This window comes from Malaya genurostris, chromosome 3, assembly GCF_030247185.1.
Source record: "Malaya genurostris strain Urasoe2022 chromosome 3, Malgen_1.1, whole genome shotgun sequence".
Classification (NCBI taxonomy): domain Eukaryota; kingdom Metazoa; phylum Arthropoda; class Insecta; order Diptera; family Culicidae; genus Malaya; species Malaya genurostris.
This window is the reverse complement of record NC_080572.1, coordinates 109,407,678-109,429,226: the sequence shown is the minus strand read 5'-3', so window position 1 is coordinate 109,429,226 and position 21,549 is coordinate 109,407,678.

The following is a 21,549-nucleotide window of genomic DNA, read 5'->3' as shown; positions in this document are numbered from 1 at the left end:
GCTCTGCAGTTGATGTCGATGGTTTGCAAGAATCGACCCATGATTTTCTGAGCTTGAGATTCTCAAAATAAATCCACTACTCATATCTCGACACGATCTTGTCAGAAAACCCTCTGTATCATACCGGAACAGCAAATTTTCGCTCATCATTTTTCGCTTGTCCTGATGTCTATCACTACCTCACGAGGAACCCATTTTTACATCTTCTGAATCTTTCCAAAGACGTGTAGACGCGCAGGAATTACTTGACGACAAACGTTTAACCTCTCTGTCATTTGTTTTTGAATTTGGGCACTTTTTTCGATCCACAATCCTCTCAATTCGAAATCTCGATCTTGCAAAGAAACTACCTTAATGAAATGATAAAAATGTTTCATGTAGGTCACAACAATCAAGAATGTTGCGAACTGAGATATTGGATAGTCTACCTTGGTTACGCAACGAATTTATTAGTTTGAACCGGACATCACGATACTCTACGCATGTCCAAACGGTATGATCGATGTCGCCATAACCTTCGCCACAAGCACAATGAGTAATCTCAAAGAGTCTGATACGAAGAAGATGTGCGTCTAACGTGTAATGATTGGAAATGAATCTGGACATCACACGAATGAAATCCCTACTCACATTCAGCCCCTTGAACTATGCTTTTGTCGATCTTTTAAGGATAATTGAATGCATTCACCGATCCAGATCTTTCTTATCCCAAGAAGCTTGCCAGCTGGCAAGTGTCCTTTGGGGTGATGCGCTGTAGTACTCGTTAAACGTAATGTGCGACCTAACATAAATTTCGTCTTCAAGAGCAGCACATTTGGCTAAATTATCGGCTGTCTCATCGGCTAGAATGGAGCAATGAGCTGGGATTCAGACTCTAGTGATTTGATAATATTTATTCAAGTAGTGTCTTATTTTGCGCACGCGTTCCCAAGTTCGTTTCCGCGCCGCCACTTTCGTATTCCGCCACATCGCCATTGAGGTGCTCGTCGAAATACTGCCGCCACCTCTCGATAACCTCACAGTCGTTCGTGAGAAGATCCCCGTTGGTGTCCTTGCACATATCGGCCTGTGCGCGAACGGTTCGCCTTCTCGTAGAACTTCCTTGTGTCATTAGCACGGAACAGCTGTTCCATCGCTTCGCGAACTCGGTCTTCCTGTTGGCGCTTTTTTCTACGAGATACCGAGTTTAGTCCGCGCTCGTCTGTATCGCTCCTCGTTTGCTCTCGTCCGGTGTTGCAGCTTGCTCGCCCAAGCTGCATTCTTCTAGGCCACTATCTGTTCACATTCGTCGTCGAACCAGTCGTTCCTTACGTTCGGAGCCGTTGCTGATGCAGTGCTACCTATGGCAGAACGGATGTCCCGCCAGCCATCTTCAAGAGTAGCTGCATCAAGATGCTCTTCCGTTGGTAGTGCCACTGCCAACTGCTGCGCATAATCTTGGGCTACTCCAGCATCCCGGAGCCGCGCGATGTTAAACCGCGACGTTCGGTTTCGACGTTGGGTAGCCACCGTCGAAAGTTTTGAGCGCATGCATACAGCAACCAAGTAGTGGTCCGAATCTATATTCGCACTGCGGTAGGTGCGAACATTGTTGATGTCCGAGAAAAATTTTCCGTCGATCAGAACGTGGTCGATTTGGTTTTCGGCCGTTGGTCAGGTGATCTCCAGGTAGCTTTGTGGATATCCTTGCGGGGAAAGAAGGTGCTTCTGACTACCATTCCTCGGGAGACCGCAAAGTTGACACACCGTTGGCCGTTGTTATTCGATGCGGCATGCAGGCTGTTCGGCCCGATTACCGGTTTTTACATTGCCTCCCTTCCTACCTGGGCATTCATGTCACCGATGACAATTTTTACGTCTCTGCGTGGGCAGCCGTCATAGGCTTGTTCCAGCTGCACGTAGAACGCATCTTTCTCGTCATCGGGTCTCCGTTCATGTGGGTAGTGCACGTTGATGATGCTGTAATTGAAAAAAACGGCCTTAATTCTCAACTCACACATCCTAGCATTGATCGGCTGCCACCCAATCACTCGCTGACGCATCTTGCCCAGCACTATAAAGCCAGTTCCCAGCTCATTCGTTGTGCCACAGCTTTGATAGAAGGTAGCTGCTCGATGTCCGCTTTTCCACACCTTCTGTTCCATCCAACAAAGCTCCTGCAGCGCTACGACGTCGAAGCTGCGAGGCTTTAGATCGTCGTATATTATCCTGTCGCAGCCTGCGAAACCTAACGACTTGCAGTTTTATGTTCCAAGCTTCCAATCGTAGTCCTTATTTCGTCGCGTGGGTCGATGCCAATTTTTCCGGGTCGTATTCTCTCCTGTATTATTTGTAATGATTATTTTACGGGCGACTTATTAGGCCTACGCCAACCCCCTGTCTCGCCAGAGGATCATCGTGCTTGCTCTGTTTAACGTCCCAACTAGCACTAGGAAGATCCCGTTGGAGGGGTTGCCACCTTGGATTTAGCTGGACGGGATGCAGCATTTCATACTCAGCCGCTGGATACCAGAACAGACGCTGTTTGAAGCCGCTCCTAACATGGAGTACAGACGCTCCGACATACTCTAAAGAGGACCCCTTTCCCTGTCAGCATACGACCAAGGTCCCACTGGGGTTGGTTACCCAATCTTTCCTATGGTTGCTCGTACCCCAGCCGGCACCGCGGGGAGGTAGAGATAGGAGTTACTGGACAAGAGGCTAAGAGCCACACTGGGGCCTGAATTACGCATTGTCCAGTCGTTTACCAACCAATTTGCGCTATAAACAGTTTTAATAAAACATTGATTTTGAACATAAATTTCCACGATTGGGAAGCGTTTTCCTGGAATTAACGTATTCATGATGAATTTGCCAAAATACTTAGTAGAGACGTCACTTTACACTGTCAATATAACTTTCAGACAATAGAGTGATTCCTATTCCTTCAATAGTACTAAAAAAGTGCTTGGATAGCCTTGTCTCACCACTGAAAATGCTCTGGAAAAAATCTTACATTTTCCCGGTTTTTAAGAAAGGCAACAAATCAGATATTACAAATTACCGTGGAATAGCCTCCCTATGTGCTGTTTCCAAGTTATTTGAAATCATTGTTCTCGATAAAGTCGAGTATTTGAAATCATTGTTCTCGATAAAGTCATAAGTGCAATGACTATATATTTGAAAATCAACACGGATTTATGCCTAAACGGTTAGCATCTACTAACCTAGTAACTTACACATCTTTTATCATGCAATCCATGCAATCTCGTCTACAGGTAGACGCTATCTACATCGATTTTTCAGCGGCATTTGATAAAATAAACCATCAAATAACAATTGCTAAACTTGACAGACTTGGCTTTGGTGGTTCTTTACTGAATTGGATGCATTCATATCTTACTGGTCGTGAGATGTCGGTAAAAATAGGAAACTGTACAACATCACCGTTTGCTGTGGAGTACCTCAAGGAAGTCACTTAGGACCGTATATATTTTTACTCTACCTTAATGATCTGCACTTATTACTGAAATGTTTCAAACTATCATTTGCGGATGACTTCAAACTCTACCATCTGATCAAAGAACAAGAAGATGCACACTTTTTGCAAGCTCAATTGAATACATTCGTTGAATGGTGTCACTCCAACAAGATGGTATTAAACGCCTCTGAATGCTCCATCATATCATTGTCCCGCAGGCACTCAGTAATAAGATATGACTACAATCTTTCGCAAAATGTTCTTAAGCGTGAATCGTTCGTGAAAGATTTAGGAGTTATTCTTGATGATAAACTTAATTTTAAGAATCACATTGACTACGTGATTTCGAAGGCATCGAAACTCTTAGGCTTCATATTTCGAATTACCAAAAATTTCGCTAACATACACTGCTTGAAAACTCTTTATTGTGCACTAGTTCGATCATCGCTTGAATATGCTGCTGTCGTTAGGTCACCTCATTATCAAACTGATATTGATCGTATTGAAGCTGTTCAACGCAAATTCATTAAGTTTGCTCTCATCCTAATCTCATCTCTTCGTTCACATCCATTTTCACGAATCCCTCGTGCTAGAACTAACTACGGATATAATGAACCGTTTCTCAGTATGTGTCGTTTATTTAACAGTTGCTCGCAGTTGTCCCGGGTTGGCGGTTCAATGCATAGGACGCTGATCTTACAAGCCAGTTGTCGTATGTACGAGCCCCGACCTGGAAGGATTCTCAGTGTCAGTAGGATCCATAGTACTAGCCATGCAATGATTCTGTACACTAAGAATCGGCTGCGAAATCTGTTGAAACAGAAAGGCCAAATTCCACAAAAGGAATGTAATGCCAAGACTTTGCTTTGACTTTGCTTCGCAGGTCTTTGATTTTCATCTCTCGCGTAATGCGATAAAACGCTTATTCAACGATTCCTTAACTATCCAGTAAATAAATGTTTACCATCTTCATTGGAAACTAATCAGATTGCCGAAACTAACCTGTTCGTCCTCCCTCTTATTTTCTCCGTCTTCCACCATCTTTTTGATCACTTACTAGATCTACATGCCGGTTCTAACCCCGTCGTTCGTCCACGCTCACTCACTGCTCCCTCATTTAACCTTCTTCTTCCATCTTTATATCCACTTTTCTCTTCTATCTCGCCTTCCAAGGAAGCTGCTCTGTAATGCTGTAATATTGTGTCATCAACTAGTCATAGGGTTAGTGGTTTAGCTTTAACTGTTAGTTTTAATTGTTAGTTTTAAACGTAAATGTATCTGTTGGATCATTGTAATCTGTTGATATAAATGATGAGGAGGTTTTATGCCTGCTGGAGAGAGAGATTGTTATATTTCATCTCCATTGGGCTTTTCCCTGCTCCCCAGAATAGAACAAAAATAAATAAATAAACATTCAAAAAACAAACCTTCTACAAAAACACCCGTTATAATTAAGTGCTGCTAACTCTGCTACATGAACATAACTGTAATAAGTTTTCGAAGCCTAAATGGACCGAAAAATTACTGTTAAAAATACCAAACTCAACAGCCTCTTTGATTCGTGAACCGTCCGTGTAAAACATTTTTCAGAGTCACTACAAGGTACAGTTAAAAAGTTTCAGGACTTTTCAGACAGCGTTGCTCCTAGTATCATCATTTGTGAAATTTCTATTCGTTAATTGTGTATCCTCCAGTGTAGTCGTATAAAATTTTCATGACATTTGAACGTATAGAAGCTGAGATTTCGCACTAAATGTGACAGTACATTTGTAGTGTCGTTCGGAAAACGAGCTTCGAACAAAGAGACAACATTAAGACTGCCACTTCGCACTTTGACCCTTGGTTTCGGGCTCATATTCAAAGCATCCTCGTTTCGTCACCAGTCACAATCGAATACAAAAAGTTTAGGTTCTTTTTGACCGCTTTAATGATGTCTCTTGAATGTTGAATTATGAGGTCCTTTTCGTGTTGTTTCAAAGTGTGCGGAACAAATCGAGCACAAATCTTTCTGAGACCCAAATATTCTGTCGATAAATCGAAGTTGCGGATATTGATGCACATGAGGATACACAATTGACATATAAAAATATCAGACAGATGCCGACACTTATAGTCGCGCTGTATAAAAAGTTCTGGAACTTTTGAATTGTATCGTGTATGGCTGAACTTACTTGAAAATATTTTAAGGATTTCTATCGAGCGTATGTGATCCGGGATTCCACGCACTTCGCGCTGCATGGATGTGTCGAAAAATAAAGTTGAGTCAGTGATATTCAAGATGCTGTCACGGATGGGTGATATATCATGAAGGACTGATTTTCTGTGACATATGATTCTGGCATGAATCTTGTTTGAGTTTGAAGCTCGACAAGACTTTCGAAGTTATTAATTTGGGAACTTACATCACGTTTGCTAATCAGATGTGAGGTACTGCTTCACCTCACATCTGATTAGCAAACGTGATGTAAGTTCCCAAAAGCGAACTGACACGTCTCAGTTATCTTAGATATTTTCAGCTGAAAAATTTCAAATAGTCGGATATGAGGTAGGAGATCAGGGTAGGACAAGTTCGGAATTATACAATATCTTTGAAAAAATTTTGTTTGCTAGACTTCTTGAATTCTTAAGCAAACATAGTTTCCTTTATAAAGTTCAGTATGGATTTAGACAAGGTTCTAACACACTTACCGCTTTTATTGAATTAGTAGACAATATAACAAGATCGATTAGAAAAACATAGTTGGTGTCTTATTTTTCGATATTAAAAAACGGTTTGACACTTTGGATCACAGTGTCCTCTTGGACAAACTGCAGTGCTATGGCATTGGGGGCACCGCTAATTCTAATAAAACAGAAAACAATCGTGTCCGTCGAAGGCGATTGTTGCAATCGTGTTGCCATAAACATCGGAATATTACAGGGCAGCAATATGTATTACTACACTGTTATTTATTTTGTATATAAGGAGTGTATCGATAAAAGTTAGCAACATTCAAACAGTTATTACTCTGAAATGGCTTAATTTTTTGCAGCGTGTTTTGCGGTGACATGTTTGTTTATATGTCAATAACAGCTGCGTAATCGATTGGTTTCGGTGCGGTTTATCGTTTCAATGATGAGTCGAATTCACTTCCGGTGAAACCCTCAACGAGTGAACACGTCGTATCGTGTTAGTGCGGTGAAAATTCGAGTATTTCGCGAGAAAGAAAGGATTTTCATCCGTACTTCGGTGACTCCACGTTGTCACATAGCGAGGGTTTCACTTGTAGTCCAGTGAAAAGAAAGTCCATTGGACTATAAACGAAAGCTAACTGGCAATATAGCTAAATCGCTGTGCCATCAATCGGCGTCATCTCAAGTGAGGTGACGCCACCAGAAGTGAAGAAGAAGAAGAAGATGAGTCGAATTGATCCGGAAACGCGAAAGAAAATTCTGCACACTTGGTGCTCAAAAAGTGGTGTCACGTACAACGAAATTGCAAAACGGGTTAAAGTGCACCACACCAGTGTCAAAAATATTATCGAGAAGTTCGGTAAGAATCTTTCCATGAAGGATTTGCCCCGGTAAGAATCTTTCCATGAAGGATTTGTGGTTGAGTACATCAGGAAAAACCCATCGGCGTCGACGCGGGATTTGGCCAAGCAGTTCAACACCAGCATCGGGATGATTCAACGGATCAAAGTTCGGAACTCCCTGAAAACGTACAAGAAACAGAAGGTGCCGAAAAAGTCCCTAGTACAGCAAGTTCAGGCCAAAACAAGAGCGCGAAAACTGTATAACCGGATTCTACAGAATAAAGACGGATGCATCCTGATCGACGACGAAACCTACGCCAAAAAAGACTCTCGAGGGCTGCCCGGACCGCAATATTATACGAGATCGGTGTACCAGGACCTGGACGACGCTGACACCACGGTGGCGATGGAAAAGTTTGGGCAGAAGGTATTGATCTGGCAAGCAATTTGTACCTGTGGTTTGCGGTCGTCGATTTTCTTCACGAAGGACACAATTAACGCCAAGGTGTACGAGGAAGAATGTTTGAAGAAGAGAATGCTGCCACTGTACAGAAAGCATAAGGTTCCTCCTCTCGTCTGGCCGGATTTGGCTTCAGCCCACTACGCCAACTCCGTTCTACAGTGGTTGTCAAAAAATAATGTACAATTCTTGGAAAAGGACATCAACCCACAGAACTGCCCGGATCTTCGGTCAATTGAAAGGTATTGGGCAATTGTCAAGCGGCACTTTCGGAAGGAAGGTACAGTGTCCCAAAACATGCAGGAGTTAAAAAAAAAACTGGACAGCTGCCACCAGGAAAGCCACAAATATAACTGTGCAGTATTTAATGAAGAATGTCAAGTCCAAAGTGCGAGCGTTTCACAGAAACTAGGATTTTCTTCAATATAATCAGTGAAATGCATAAAAATGTAATTTTTCTACAATATATCGAAAACTGATGTCAAAATATGTTTTTTTCGCTTTTTTATTCAATAATAAATGTTGCTAACTACTTTTCGATACACTCCTCAAATGATATAGGTAACCTACAACTCATGGGAACCCCGCGGTTATTTGCCGACGACACAGATCTAATCTATCCTAACAATGACATCACATCACTATTATGGACTCTATGGAGAGCGATTTTAGTGTTTTAGATCAATATTTTAGTGCAAATTTATTGTCCTCAAATCTCATAAAAACTAAATGTATCATTTTCCGTTCTATAGGGAATATAATCCTAATGCTTCATCATTCTCAATTGAGATATTACATAATTGAAAAAGTGAGCTGTTTAAAATATTTGGGCATATTGTTCGAACCCACGTTAACCGGGATTTATTATATTATGATCTATTGAAAAGCATGTGGCGTCTTAGTGCGGTTTTTTGTGGAGAGTGATGTCATAACACATAGATCAATAAGTCCCGACACTAACAATGGAAACAACATTTTTTTTTCAAAATTTTTTTTTATTCATCAACATAATCACCTTTCAGGGTGATACAATGGTTCCAACGTTTTTCCAATTTTTCAATACAATGCTTATAAAAAAATTTATCTTTCGCTTCAAAATAAGCTTCAGTTTCAGCGATGACCTCCTCATTTGAGCCAAATCTTTTTCCCTGGAGCATTTTTTTAAGATCAGCAAAGAGCCAATAGTCACTGGGGGCTAAATCTGGCGAGTATGGGGTGTGGGGTAGCAGATCAAAGCCCGATTCGTTCAATTTAAACTGCTTTCTGAATAATTGACTCGTTGTTGTTTTTGTTCCATCGAAAGCAATCGCGGCACCCACTTGGAAAAAACCTTTTTCATGCTCAAATTTTCATGAAGGATAGTAAATACACTACCATATGATATCTGTGCCATCTCAGCAATCTCACGGAGCTTCACTTTACGATCTTTTATTATAATTTTTGTCACTTCACTCACATTTTCCGGTGTAACGGCTCCCACAGGTCTACCCGAGCGTTCCGCGTCATTTGTGGCGGTACGACCACGTTTAAACTCGGCGAACCACCGACAAATCGTTGCTTTTGATGGACATGAGTCCGGATAACATTTTTCAATCCATTGTTTCGCTTGCATGGTGTTTTTACCCATTAAAAAACAATGTTTTATCAAAACACGAAACTCGGTTTTTTCCATTTTTTAAACAAACTACAAAACGACTTTACTCCAACCTCGATAACTCAGCTGTTTCTGGTCGGATCGACTTAAAATTTTGACCCGTTTCAAGCAAAGGTCAAAAATAATAAAAATAGTACTCATTGCCGTTTCAACCTTCCGAGCGAACGGACGTGCTTTGTGTTTACTGCGAAAAAAACCAGTGCCGTGTGTGATAACGTGACCGGACGATCAAAACTAGATTATATCGCTATTGTGTAATAGACAATAGTGCTTTTTTCTGTGAGAGGTTTTTTGTACATTATACACTGAAGCAGTGCATTGTTGTGAGCGGACGATCGAAACAGTACCGTTAGCCGGTGATTGTTTGATCGATCAAGGCCAGATTTCAGTGGCCATTGTGATTATACTGTGCGGATTATAAGTGAGTGTGCTTTTTCCTCTCGGAGGTTTTTTGCACACCCTCGAAGCGGCGATACGCCGATCGACGAGGGCTTGGCCTTGGTGGCCCCCGTTGGATTAAAAGTTAAGTACTATTATTTTGTATATTTTTTTTTCTTCTTCATTCGACCGTTCCTTACCCCCCCGAATCATTTATTTCTGCGCGGAGGTAGCTCCGCGACATGTCAAATTTGACTCCCGACCCCTCCGTTCTCGATGATCAGATGGAGACTTCTGTTGGCAGCAATAAGTCTCGCATAAAGAGTTATCCCGATGGGCTTGCACTCTCGGCCGGGCCTTACTCGGTTTATTTCCGGACCAAGGTTAAAGAAAAAAAATTGAATGTTTTGAAAATATCGCGGGATCTGTCCTCGCGATACAATACTATAAAAAGTATTGATAAAATACGACCAGATAAGCTCAGGGTTCTGTTCACCAGCTCAAAGCAGGCTAATGAGCTCGTTCAAAATGATCATTTTACGCGGGAGTACCGCGTCTACGTGCCAGCTCGCGAAGTAGAAATCGACGGTGTGGTCACCGATTCGAGTTTGACTTGCGAGGACGTTCTTAAGTACGGAGAGGGCTGTTTTAAGGACCCCTCACTTAAGAACGTCAAGATACTGGACTGCAAGCGATTGCATTCAGTATCGATCGCCGGGGATGGAACAAAGTCTTATCCCCAATCTGACTCTTATCGTGTGACCTTCGCCGGCTCTGCTTTGCCCAACTACATCCTCTTGGACCGGGTTCGTCTGCCTGTTCGTCTTTTTGTACCTCGAGTAATGAATTGTACCAATTGCAAACAATTGGGGCATACAGCTTCTCATTGCTGCAATAAACCCCGGTGTGCTAACTGTGGGGAGGCTCATGCGGATGGCTCTTGCGGTAAGGATGCTGAAAAGTGTCTCTACTGCAAGGAGGGTCCGCATGACCTAATGGCATGTCCTGCGTATAAGCTGCGAGGAGATCGGATGAAGCGTTCCCTGAAGGAACACTCCAAGCGTTCCTTTGCCGAGATGCTTAAGAGTGCCACCCCTCCTAAACTGACAACGAACCCATATGCCTGCTTGTCAACTGACGAGAGCGATTCTGACGACCCTTTGGAAGGTCCATCATCGGCGGTCCCTCATAGCTGTAGGAAAAGAATGAATAAATCCTCTCATAAGCTACCTAGTAAGGGCTCGAAGGTGTCTTCCGAAGGGCTTCGAAAAGTTACAGCTAACGGGAATCGGGACAAACCACCGAAGCAAAAGGCTCCTGGTCTCGGAAAACTCAGTTCCGAGATGGAATTCCCACCACTTCCCGGGACAACAAAATCCCCAAACATCCCTGAAAATCTATCAGAGAACCAACTAGGTGCTGGACTTATCAAGTTCTCTGATGTTGTGGACTGGATTTTTACAACTTTTAATATTTCTGACCCTCTTAAAAGCATTTTAATTGCTTTCATGCCAACAGTAAAAACATATTTAAAGCAGTTGACTGCATATTGGCCCCTTCTCTCAGCGATTGTATCCTTCGATGGCTAAATCATCCATCGAGGTCACGGATCTAATCACTGTTTTACAGTGGAATTGCAGAAGTATCATTCCAAAAATAGATTCTTTTAAATTTTTAGTAAATAATCTGAGATGTGACGCATTTGCATTGTGCGAAACTTGGCTAACTTCTGAAATATCCTTAAACTTCCACGATTTTAACATTATTCGCCTGGATCGAGATGATCCCTACGGAGGAGTACTTTTGGGGATCAAAAAGTGCTATTCTTTTTATCGAATTAACCTCCCCTCGATATCAGGTATTGAAACTGTCGCATGTCATGTTACAATCAAAGGCAAGGATCTTTGCATTGCTTCAATCATTGGTTTTAGGAGACTTTAACTCACACGGTACGGGATGGGGCTGTCTTCACGACGATAACAGATCAGCTATGATCCATGATATCTGCGACAACTTCAATATGACAATCTTGAATACGGGAGAAATGACACGGATTCCTGCACCACCAGCAAGACCAAGTGCGCTGGATTTATCACTTTGCTCGACATCGCTACGGTTGGATTGCACGTGGGAGGTAATTCCTGATCCCCACGGTAGCGATCATCTACCGATCGTAATATCAATCACCAGCGGCTCAAAACCATCGAAGACAATCAATGTTTCCTATGACCTCACACGAAATATTGATTGGAATAGCTATGCGACCGCGATATCTGAGAAACTTGAAAGAACACAACAACTTCCTCCGGAGGAAGAGTACTCGTTTTTGGCTGGCTTGATTCTCGACACCGCGACTCAAGCTCAGACGAAACGTGTACCCGGCGCAAAAACTAACATCCGTCCTCCCAACCCGTGGTGGGACAAAGAGTGCACAAATTTAAACGCGGAGAGAGCCTCCGCGTATAAAATATTCAGAAAAAATGGAACACCTGATAATTACCGGAATTACGCGGCGTTAGACGTTAAAATTAAGAACTTGATTAGAGCTAAGAAACGCGGTTACTGGCGTCGGTTCGTAGACGGCCTAACAAAAGAAACATCTATGAGCACTCTTTGGAACACAGCCCGACGAATGCGCAATCATAACACAACGAATGAAAGCGAGGAATATTCTAACCGCTGGATATTCGATTTCGCTAAAAAAGTATGTCCAGACTCTGTTCCGGAACAGAAGATCACCCGCGCCGCGACACCAAATACAAACGAAACACCGTTTTCGATGGTAGAGCTCTCACTTGCGCTCTTGTCATGTAACAATAAAGCCCCGGGATTAGACAGAATAAAATTCAATTTGTTGAAAAATCTGCCTGACCCCGCCAAAAGGCGCTTGCTGAGTTTATTCAATAAGTTCCTTGAGGACAACATTGTTCCACATGACTGGAGACAAGTGAAAGTGATATCCATTCAAAAACCAGGAAAACCAGCCTCCGATCACAATTCGTATCGGCCGATTGCTATGCTTTCCTGTATCCGGAAATTGTTCGAAAAAATGATTCTGTTTCGTCTAGACAATTGGGTCGAGACTAATGGCTTACTTTCAGATACACAATTTGGTTTCCGCAGGGGCAAAGGAACGAACGATTGTCTTGCGTTGCTCTCAACCGAAATTCAAATGGCATTTGCTCGTAAGGAACAAATGGCGTCAGTTTTCCTAGACATCAAGGGGGCTTTTGACTCAGTTTCTATAAATATCCTATCTGAGAAGTTGCATCAGCATGGTCTTTCACCAATTTTGAATAACTTTTTGTACAATCTATTGTCCGAGAAATACATGTATTTCGCGCATGGTGATTTGTCGACAATACGATTCAGTTACATGGGTCTTCCTCAGGGCTCATGCTTAAGCCCCCTTTTATACAATTTTTACGTAAACGACATCGATAAATGTATCAACACATCTTGCACGCTGAGACAACTTGCCGACGACAGCGTTGTGTTCATTATAGGACCCAAAGCTGGCGATCTGCAAGGGCCGTTACAAGATACTCTTGCCAACTTATCCACATGGGCTCTTCAAATGGGTATCGAGTTCTCTACGGAGAAAACTGAGCTGGTTGTATTTTCAAGGAAGCGAGAACCAGCACAACTACAGCTTCAACTAGGGGGTGAAAACATAGCTCAGGTCTTCACATTCAAATATCTCGGGGTCTGGTTCGACTCCAAAGTCACCTGGGGATGTCACATTAGGTATCTGAAACAAAAATGCCAGCAGAGAATCAATTTTCTTCGTACAATAACCGGAACTTGGTGGGGTGCCCACCCAGGAGACCTGATCAGATTGTACCAAACAACGATATTGTCCGTTATGGAATATGGATGCTTCTGCTTCCGATCCGCCGCGAACACCCATTTCATTAAGCTGGAAAGAATTCAGTATCGTTGTTTGCGTATTGCCTTGGGTTGCATGCAATCAACTCATACGATGAGTCTTGAAGTGTTGACGGGCGTCTTACCGTTGAAAAACCGGTTCTGGGATCTCTCATATCGTTTGCTCATTCGATGCGACATTTTGAATCCTCTGGTGATTGAAAACTTCGAAAGGTTAGTTGAGCTTAATTCTCAAACCCGTTTTATGTCCTTGTATTTTGATTACATGGCTCAGAATATTAATCCTTCTTCGTTTGCTTCCAACCGTGCTCATTCCTTGGATACTTCTGATTCTACTGTGTTTTTCGACACATCCATGAGAGAAGAGATTTCGTGGAATTCCGGAACACGTACGCCCTCAAGTGGCCCCTAATATATTTTATAATAAATTTAGAACAGTCAACTGTGAAAAGGTGTTTTACACTGATGGATCAAACATCGACAGGTCCACAGGCTTCGGCATCTTCAATCAAAACATCACCGCTTTTTACAAACTCAGTGATCCGGCTTCAGTTTACGTCGCAGAATTAGCTGCTATTCAGTACACCCTCGAGATCATTGAAACATTGCCCAAAGACCATTACGTCATTGTCACGGACAGTCTAAGTTCAATAGAAGCTCTCCGGGCAATGAAGCCAGGAAAGTATCCCCCATATTTCCTGGGGAAAATACGGGAACACTTGCGAACTTTATCTGAACGGTCTTATTCAATATCGTTAGTCTGGGTCCCTTCGCATTGTTCCATTCCGGGCAATGAAAAGGCAGACTCATTGGCTAAGGTGGGCGCATTACAAGATGACATTTATGAAAGACCAATCTGCTTCAATGAATTTTTCAGTATTTCTCGTCAGAAAACTTTCGAAAGTTGGCAAACTTCATGGACGAATGACTAACTGGGACGATGGCTACACTCCATTATCCCTAAGGTATCGACGAAACCTTGGTTCAAGGGGATGAACGTGAGTCGTGATTTCATTCGCGTTATGTCACGACTCATGTCAAATCACTATACATTCAACGCACATCTCCGGCGTATCGGGATCGTGAAGAACGGGCTCTTCACCTGTGGCGACGGTTATCAGGACATCGAACATGTCGTGTGGTCTTGCGTAGAGTATCGCGACGCCAGATCGGAGCTATTGGAATCCCTCAGGGCCCGAGGTAGACCGACTGAGGTTCCGGTTCGGGATGTGTTGGCGAGTCGGGATAGTTCATATATGCTTCTGATATACCAGTTCCTCAAACACATTAATATACAAGTGTAATCTGTTACATCTTGCTTAGAAAGTTCCTCCTATTTATCGACGTTATTTTAACTGTGGCTAAGAATTATTTTCACCTGCAGGTTCGACACTAACTTCCGCCGATTATCCCGATTCCTCATCTGTCCACCATCTTCATCGGAACTAACAAGATCTTTTTGCTGTCACTAACTTTTTCGCTTCCCCCCTCCCCGTCTCTTCTCCATCTCAATGTCAACTAATTAGATCTCTGTCGTTCTTAGTCATTTCGTTCCCATATCCCCATTTTACTTCGTTTTCCGCAATATTTACTTCTCTATATTTTTTCGTTATATTTACATCACCATCATCGCCCACGGAAGGTCGCTCTAGTCATGCGGGCCACCCGCCGGGTATTCGTAGCCTGGGGGTGTTTTCCGCGGACCCACACGGACCGAGGGATGCGGCCAACGTCATCTGGAAGACTCATGATATATTCCATCCACCGGCCGGTGCCGATCGCCAGCTGAAGGTTGGATCTGCCAAAGTCGACCACTGCGACCCCAATACAACATTATCCAATCATACTATCCTAGTTTTAAGTTAGTCGTTAATAAAATTAGAAAAAGTCCTTGGCACCTTAGAGCTAAAGCAGTGTGCCTTAAAAAATAGTTATATTATTGAATAATAAAAAAAAAAAGGTTAGTACTCTAGAAAGACGTGGTTACTGGTTTACTACGAGCGCCATCTCTGCTTTAGTCTCAGGACATATTGATCCATGTGTTATGTTCTCCAGCTTGCATTCATAACCTTCTATTTTGCTTGTATTCATTCACAGTTAAAATATTTGGTATCGGTTCGGGGACGCGGTGCTTACTTCATCATTGCACATTAGAAGAATATAAACATCGCAGCGTTCTATTGTTATGTTAGGCTTACTTTCAGTAGTATTTGGTCAGATAATTAGTTGCGTATAGTAACAGGGAGCTCCCAATTGAAGCATTTTGGTGTGGGGGTATGTGCTGGGCGATTAACAAATGTCTTAGGACTGTTAGGAAGGGAGCAGTTACATAAGAAAAAATTTCACTGTGAGATTAATCGAGGACCCCTTTACTAGAGTTCTATTGTATGTACCAGTCGGTTCATTGGAAAATGAGTAAATAATAGCCATCAATTAGAAAGACTCCATATTTTTCTCTCGGTGGCCGGCTGCCCAGAGATTGAGGCAAGAAGAATACGTGTTTAAAAAACAACATTCAGTGTGAAATTTATCGATGTAGCTCGGCTATTACGAATGCCTATTATGATTATGTTGTCATTTCCATTTTTGTAGATTATCCTTATTAATCAATCGTTCTTGATATTGCGATTTGTTGTGCAATTGGGGATTCGACTGGTTTAAAATCGAATAAATAACTCCATGAAAATTTGAATTTTTCAAAAAATTACGAACGAACAGCTATACAAGCTGAACTTCAATCACGGCTCTATTAAAACGAAATCAATTCAAAACCCCAAACATAATTTCATGAGAAACAAATCTCAGCATAATTATTCGGCTATAAAAGGATTAAAACACTCCGCCCGAAAGAGACCGACACCGGAGACCGAATGTTTGCCGGACCCTGTCTCGGGTGTAGCTTTTAAATCATCCTTCGGATGTGCGTTCAATGGCACCTCCCGGAAGTTATTCAGCCAACCACAGACCAATCTCACTCAATTCGTGTACGAAAGTTGCTCCTGTCCGTAGTGAGTGCTATACCGTTTCTTTCGAATTAATTTATTTTCTTATTCCAATCACATTTCGGTCACATACAAGGAGATTTATCCTTTGCCAAAGGGGTAATTAAAGTTTACTCCCCAGCTGGATTTGGCCGGTTCATAACTTTCGCCTCACTTCACTAATGGCAGTAGGGTTGAAATCCGACTGTCAGTTTCCGGTCGGAAAGAAACTGTGCGCTGTGGTTATCTTATGATTATTTTATTAGCCAAGGGATCCGATGCAGCTTCGCATACAAAATGAATATGGTGAATTGAGAAGCTGTTAATTGTTTCTTTATCTTGAGGGTCCACTTCACAGGTTGGCACGTACATTTCGCACCGACGAAGAATGCGTTTTAAAATGAAAATGCCAAATATTTACGCGTCGCATCCAGGATACTCAGCCCAAGCAAATTGGTTTTTTTAGGAAACGTGACGAGACTTCTAGACTTTAGATTCGAACTTTTATCATATGACTTGTTGAACTACAGTTAATCAAACAATCACGAAACGATCATGTTCAATTCTGGCTGAAGAAAGAGGCCATAAATTATTAACATTTGCTTCTTTTCTTCTTTCATTGCAAGCGCTTAACTAAGAGACTATGACACAGCAACCACGAAGTCAAACATGGTACAAGATAATGATAAGCAATTATTTAACAACTTGAAAAGGGCAAAGTTCGGTAATTTCATTCCAAGAAGAAAAACTCTCTTTGTTATGTTGCAGAAACTAGCTGTGAGAGCAAGAAAACCGAAGGAAACCCCTAATTGGGATAAATTATTTCTGGCAGAATTATGGCACTAAAGGTGCGTGCTTCGGATTCCAAACACTTGAACTATCAATAATCTGACCAATTAATTTCTGAATCGGAGCCTGTTCGGTCTCCCTGAGAAGGGATTCATTCACCGAAATAAATCTACTCAATTGCTCAATTAGCTACTGGCAAACATTGAAGTTTATGCCGTTCGTGTGATGGCATGAAAGTTATTGCATTAATCAAATTGACTCATTTGGGCTTTGACGCATAAAACTTGTCGATTTCTGCTGCCTTCGCCGTGAATTCATCTTTGGTTTATGTTACGTAGCCATCGTAAAAGTCTCGTTAGTACCGTCGCCTTCTGTTTAGTGACCTAATCTTATCGCCAATGATGTTCAATGAGCAGGTATAAAACAGTTTTCCATGACAGTACCAATAGCCAGTAAAACTCCCTCCCTATGGTTGTCTGAGGAAAATGTGTCAAGATACTAAAGGTATGTTGGAGAAGTAATACATAAAAGTGAGGTTTTTTCGAAAATATTGCTTTACTTTTATACGGAGCTATACAATTTCAACACAATGTTCAGGTTTGCATTTTGGAGTTCATAGATAGCATAAACAAAGTGAAACTGTGACCATGAATAATTTGTAAAACTTGTTAGGCAACCAATAAGTAACAATAAGAATCGCACTGATTAACAGACTCTTACGTCCTTGTTTGGGTTTAGTAATTCAGATGGCAGGATGTTGGTATCACAATCAACAAGCGGTTCTTAGAAGCTTCGTAGTATCAGTATACTGTAAACTAAAAATCAAATCGGTTGTCAAACAGTTCAGTTCCGCATTAGGCCATTTGTCACATCGATCATTTCTCGTTGTAGGACATCAGTAAAAGTTAGACAGTATCAGAACAAATCCTCTATCTTGCTACTTAAAAGAACACAAAAAACTTGTTCCGACTAAACTTTCCCGCTGTTTAAAAGTACGTGTGGAGCTTTTGACAACTTGAAAGTATCGATATCGTTCGTATATTTTAGAAAAGTCTAAATTTATTTACGAGCGGGGAAGTTTTTTATTAACATGTATACGTTTTACTTTACTATGGGGCGCCTTTTCAAAATTAGTTCTGTGTAAGAATGACTAGAACTTGTCTACGTGTCTATTTCAATTTGTACTAAACGCAACAACATAATTCTTACTCCATGCCATCAGAAATATGATCAGAAATTTATGGTTAAATTTTCAACGATATGAGATTACCATAAATTACTCAAAAATTAAGATTTCTTTTGGAAACAATAAGTAAAATTCATCACGCTTGTTTGCCTTTTTCGTACTCGGACGACGGTTTTGAGGTAGCCAGCCACATATCAGTTCCGATCAACTGGATGAGTATAAAAGGTAAGCCATGGCAGAAAATCGATCATTTCTTCTTGAAAGTTAGGTGGACTTCCTGGTGAAACTCAGTTATAAAATCAGTAATCGCATTCAGCTTTTGAATACTGGATTTGGATTCGGGAGCTGAGTTTTGGATTAGATTCTGGAACTGAATTCAGAACCCAGATTCTGATTCATCGGAATCAATCTCATTTCCAGAATACAAGAAGAATTTAAAAAAGACTTTGGAATTGAACTCTGGATTCTGGAACTAGATTTTTGGAACTGGTTTCTTGACTAGATTTTGAAGCTGAATTTAGTCCCTTAATTTATGTTCGGAATTCTACCTCAGTATTCTGGAACCAAAATTCAAGATCGGACACGGAGAACCCGCAGATCACCATAATTTGCAATATTGCAATTGTTGTTTCACGCCCTTTTTGTTTCAACTGAAATTTTGATGATTTACCTAACGTATCTGTTGATTTTGTCATAACCATTCATGACAAAATTGCTGTCTTCAAATGCTGTCACTTGGCGGATAACGAAGACAACAAAACGCAGAACAAAAATCCTTTTCATTTCACCAGAAACGTTTCATATTGAAAATTTTCAATGGCAAATTCAACGTCTTTTGTGTCAGTTACGTAGTGGTCCTTTCATGTAAGTGAAAGTAGACAGAAAGAAATTATGAATTTTACAGGTGACACAATTCTTTAAACGACACAATTCATAACTACTGAACTTCTCAAATGCCACATTATTCCATTCGTACAGAAATTTACTAGCTCCGAGTGTAATTTGTACTCGGCTAGCAAGTGAGACTGTATGAATTTATATGCACGATTTACCAGCCGAGAGATATGTGCTTCTGTGGCTCCGTCGACTAACTGGTGTGCTTTGTGATCTAATGTTTTTCGGTTCGGGTCGCGTTGTTGATGTCGATCTTTTGATTTTTATTCCTTTCGTTTTAAAGTCATGTAATTTTCATATCACACAGTTTTACATGTTCTTGAATATAAATTTGTGTGAAATATGACGCTCCATTTATATGTGCATCTGATAAGATGTAAAATCACAAGAATTTTCCGAACTGTGTATGCAGAAGAACATAAGTGTTAATTGTAAAACAAGTTGTCCATGTATTGAATAGATATTCGTACAGTGTAAATGTCATCTGCGATTAATGTATTTTCGGAGAGTTCATGTCACACCACTTAATAATGAACATTTTGCACATTTCTATAACATCTGTGAGTTTAGTGATAAAGCTATAAGTAGCTACTTAGACAAAATTTCGTTGTTCCAGCGGTGAGCGAATAGCTGTCCCTCGAAGAGACTAGTAGTAAAACAATATTTATTGCAATAGACGTTTTAAGTTCAAATACACTAAGGTCTTTTTATGCGGTTTTTTTTGCGACTTTTTATGCGAATTTTCCGAGTTATGCGGTTTTTTCATGCGAAGTTTCAGAGTTATGCGGTTTTTTTATGCGAATTTTCAGAGTTATGCGGTTTTTAAGCGAATTTTCAGAGTTATGCGTTTTTTCATGCGGTACGTAAACTCGCATAAAAAAAGACTTCAGTGTATCTGAATAATTGGTTAAAACAACTGAGACATTTTTTGCGTTCATGCATACATATAACTTTGCTAGGATTGTTTCATTGCTCAGTCACCTCATTGAAACGTTTCATTTTCCGCTTAGGGTGAATGTCATTGCTCAACTGTAACGTTTCATTACTCGTTTGTGGTGAGTGTCTTTGCTGGGTGTCATTGTTAAAATGCCAGCACTATAATGCTTATGACAGACATGTGATATCGGAATCACTGTACACCGTTAAATCACATGTCTGTCACCCTGAATCACGATAGTATCACGCGAGCATCATGATTCAACGGTGATTTCCGTACTAATATGTAAAATGCTATCCAGCAGCATAAAACTTATATACTTTATCAACGTTGTAGTTTATTTTCAAAAAGCAGTCAAACCAAGAAATGTTCATAAATTTGGTGAAGTTTTTAAATACAAATACGGAAAACAATATATGAAAATTTGTACATAAAATCAGCACTATTGAGTTATTGTTTTCTATTCAATAACAATTAAGTTTATTGTTGAAATGAATTTAGAACACATAATGATTCATATTTTGAATGCACATGTGGTCATAATAAAGGATAAATATCCAATACATTAATAAACCAGTTGTGTAGTAACAACTTTAAACTCCTCAAAATCCTAATAAAACCTTAAAATTCCTAAATTTACTTAGAAACCTGATACACTGAAGAAGAATGTAAGTTGCATTCGAAATACGTATCTGGAAGGGGACGTCTTTTATACATGCTTTTTTTTTAAGTGTTGTTGTGATACTTACTGAATGTGTATAGTGACGTGATATACTTATAGTAGAATTCAATGGTGTTAAAAAATCTTTATCCTATCATAAATATTTTACTAAACACTCAGACCCTGTTAATTACTAATAAAACCATTATGAGATTATATTCCAGCCTAGTAGACCATTTTTCATAGGCGTTATGAAGCAAAATGAAGCATCAAACCTATGTCATATCTATTTCGGAATGATTTCAAATTCAAGAAGGTTTTAAAATCAGCTTTATGATAAACATAATCCGTTTTATGATAATTTCGTAATGAAAAAACTGTTTCGTTGAAAGCATTTTGTTGGAATATGTGTGTGCCATACCGTTTTTATTGAGTACATACTAATGTCGTTTTCGCTTGAGAAAACAAACTGACCCAGGGTAGTTTCATAAAAAAAACACTTTTCACGAAACTGTGTTGATTTCGCACTTAGCAACGGGGGTTTGAACATACCTGATATAAAAACCAGGCTCGAAACTGACTCGATTTTCAGTTCAACAACGTTGAAACTAGGTTCAAAACTGGCTTCAAACCAACGGTTTGACAGCAGTTAGAGTGGAAACTGGGTTAGGTTTGGCATCAAGCGAAAACGACATAAGATGCCAAAAAACGACATGCATCTTAGATTTATTTACTATTTTGAGGCT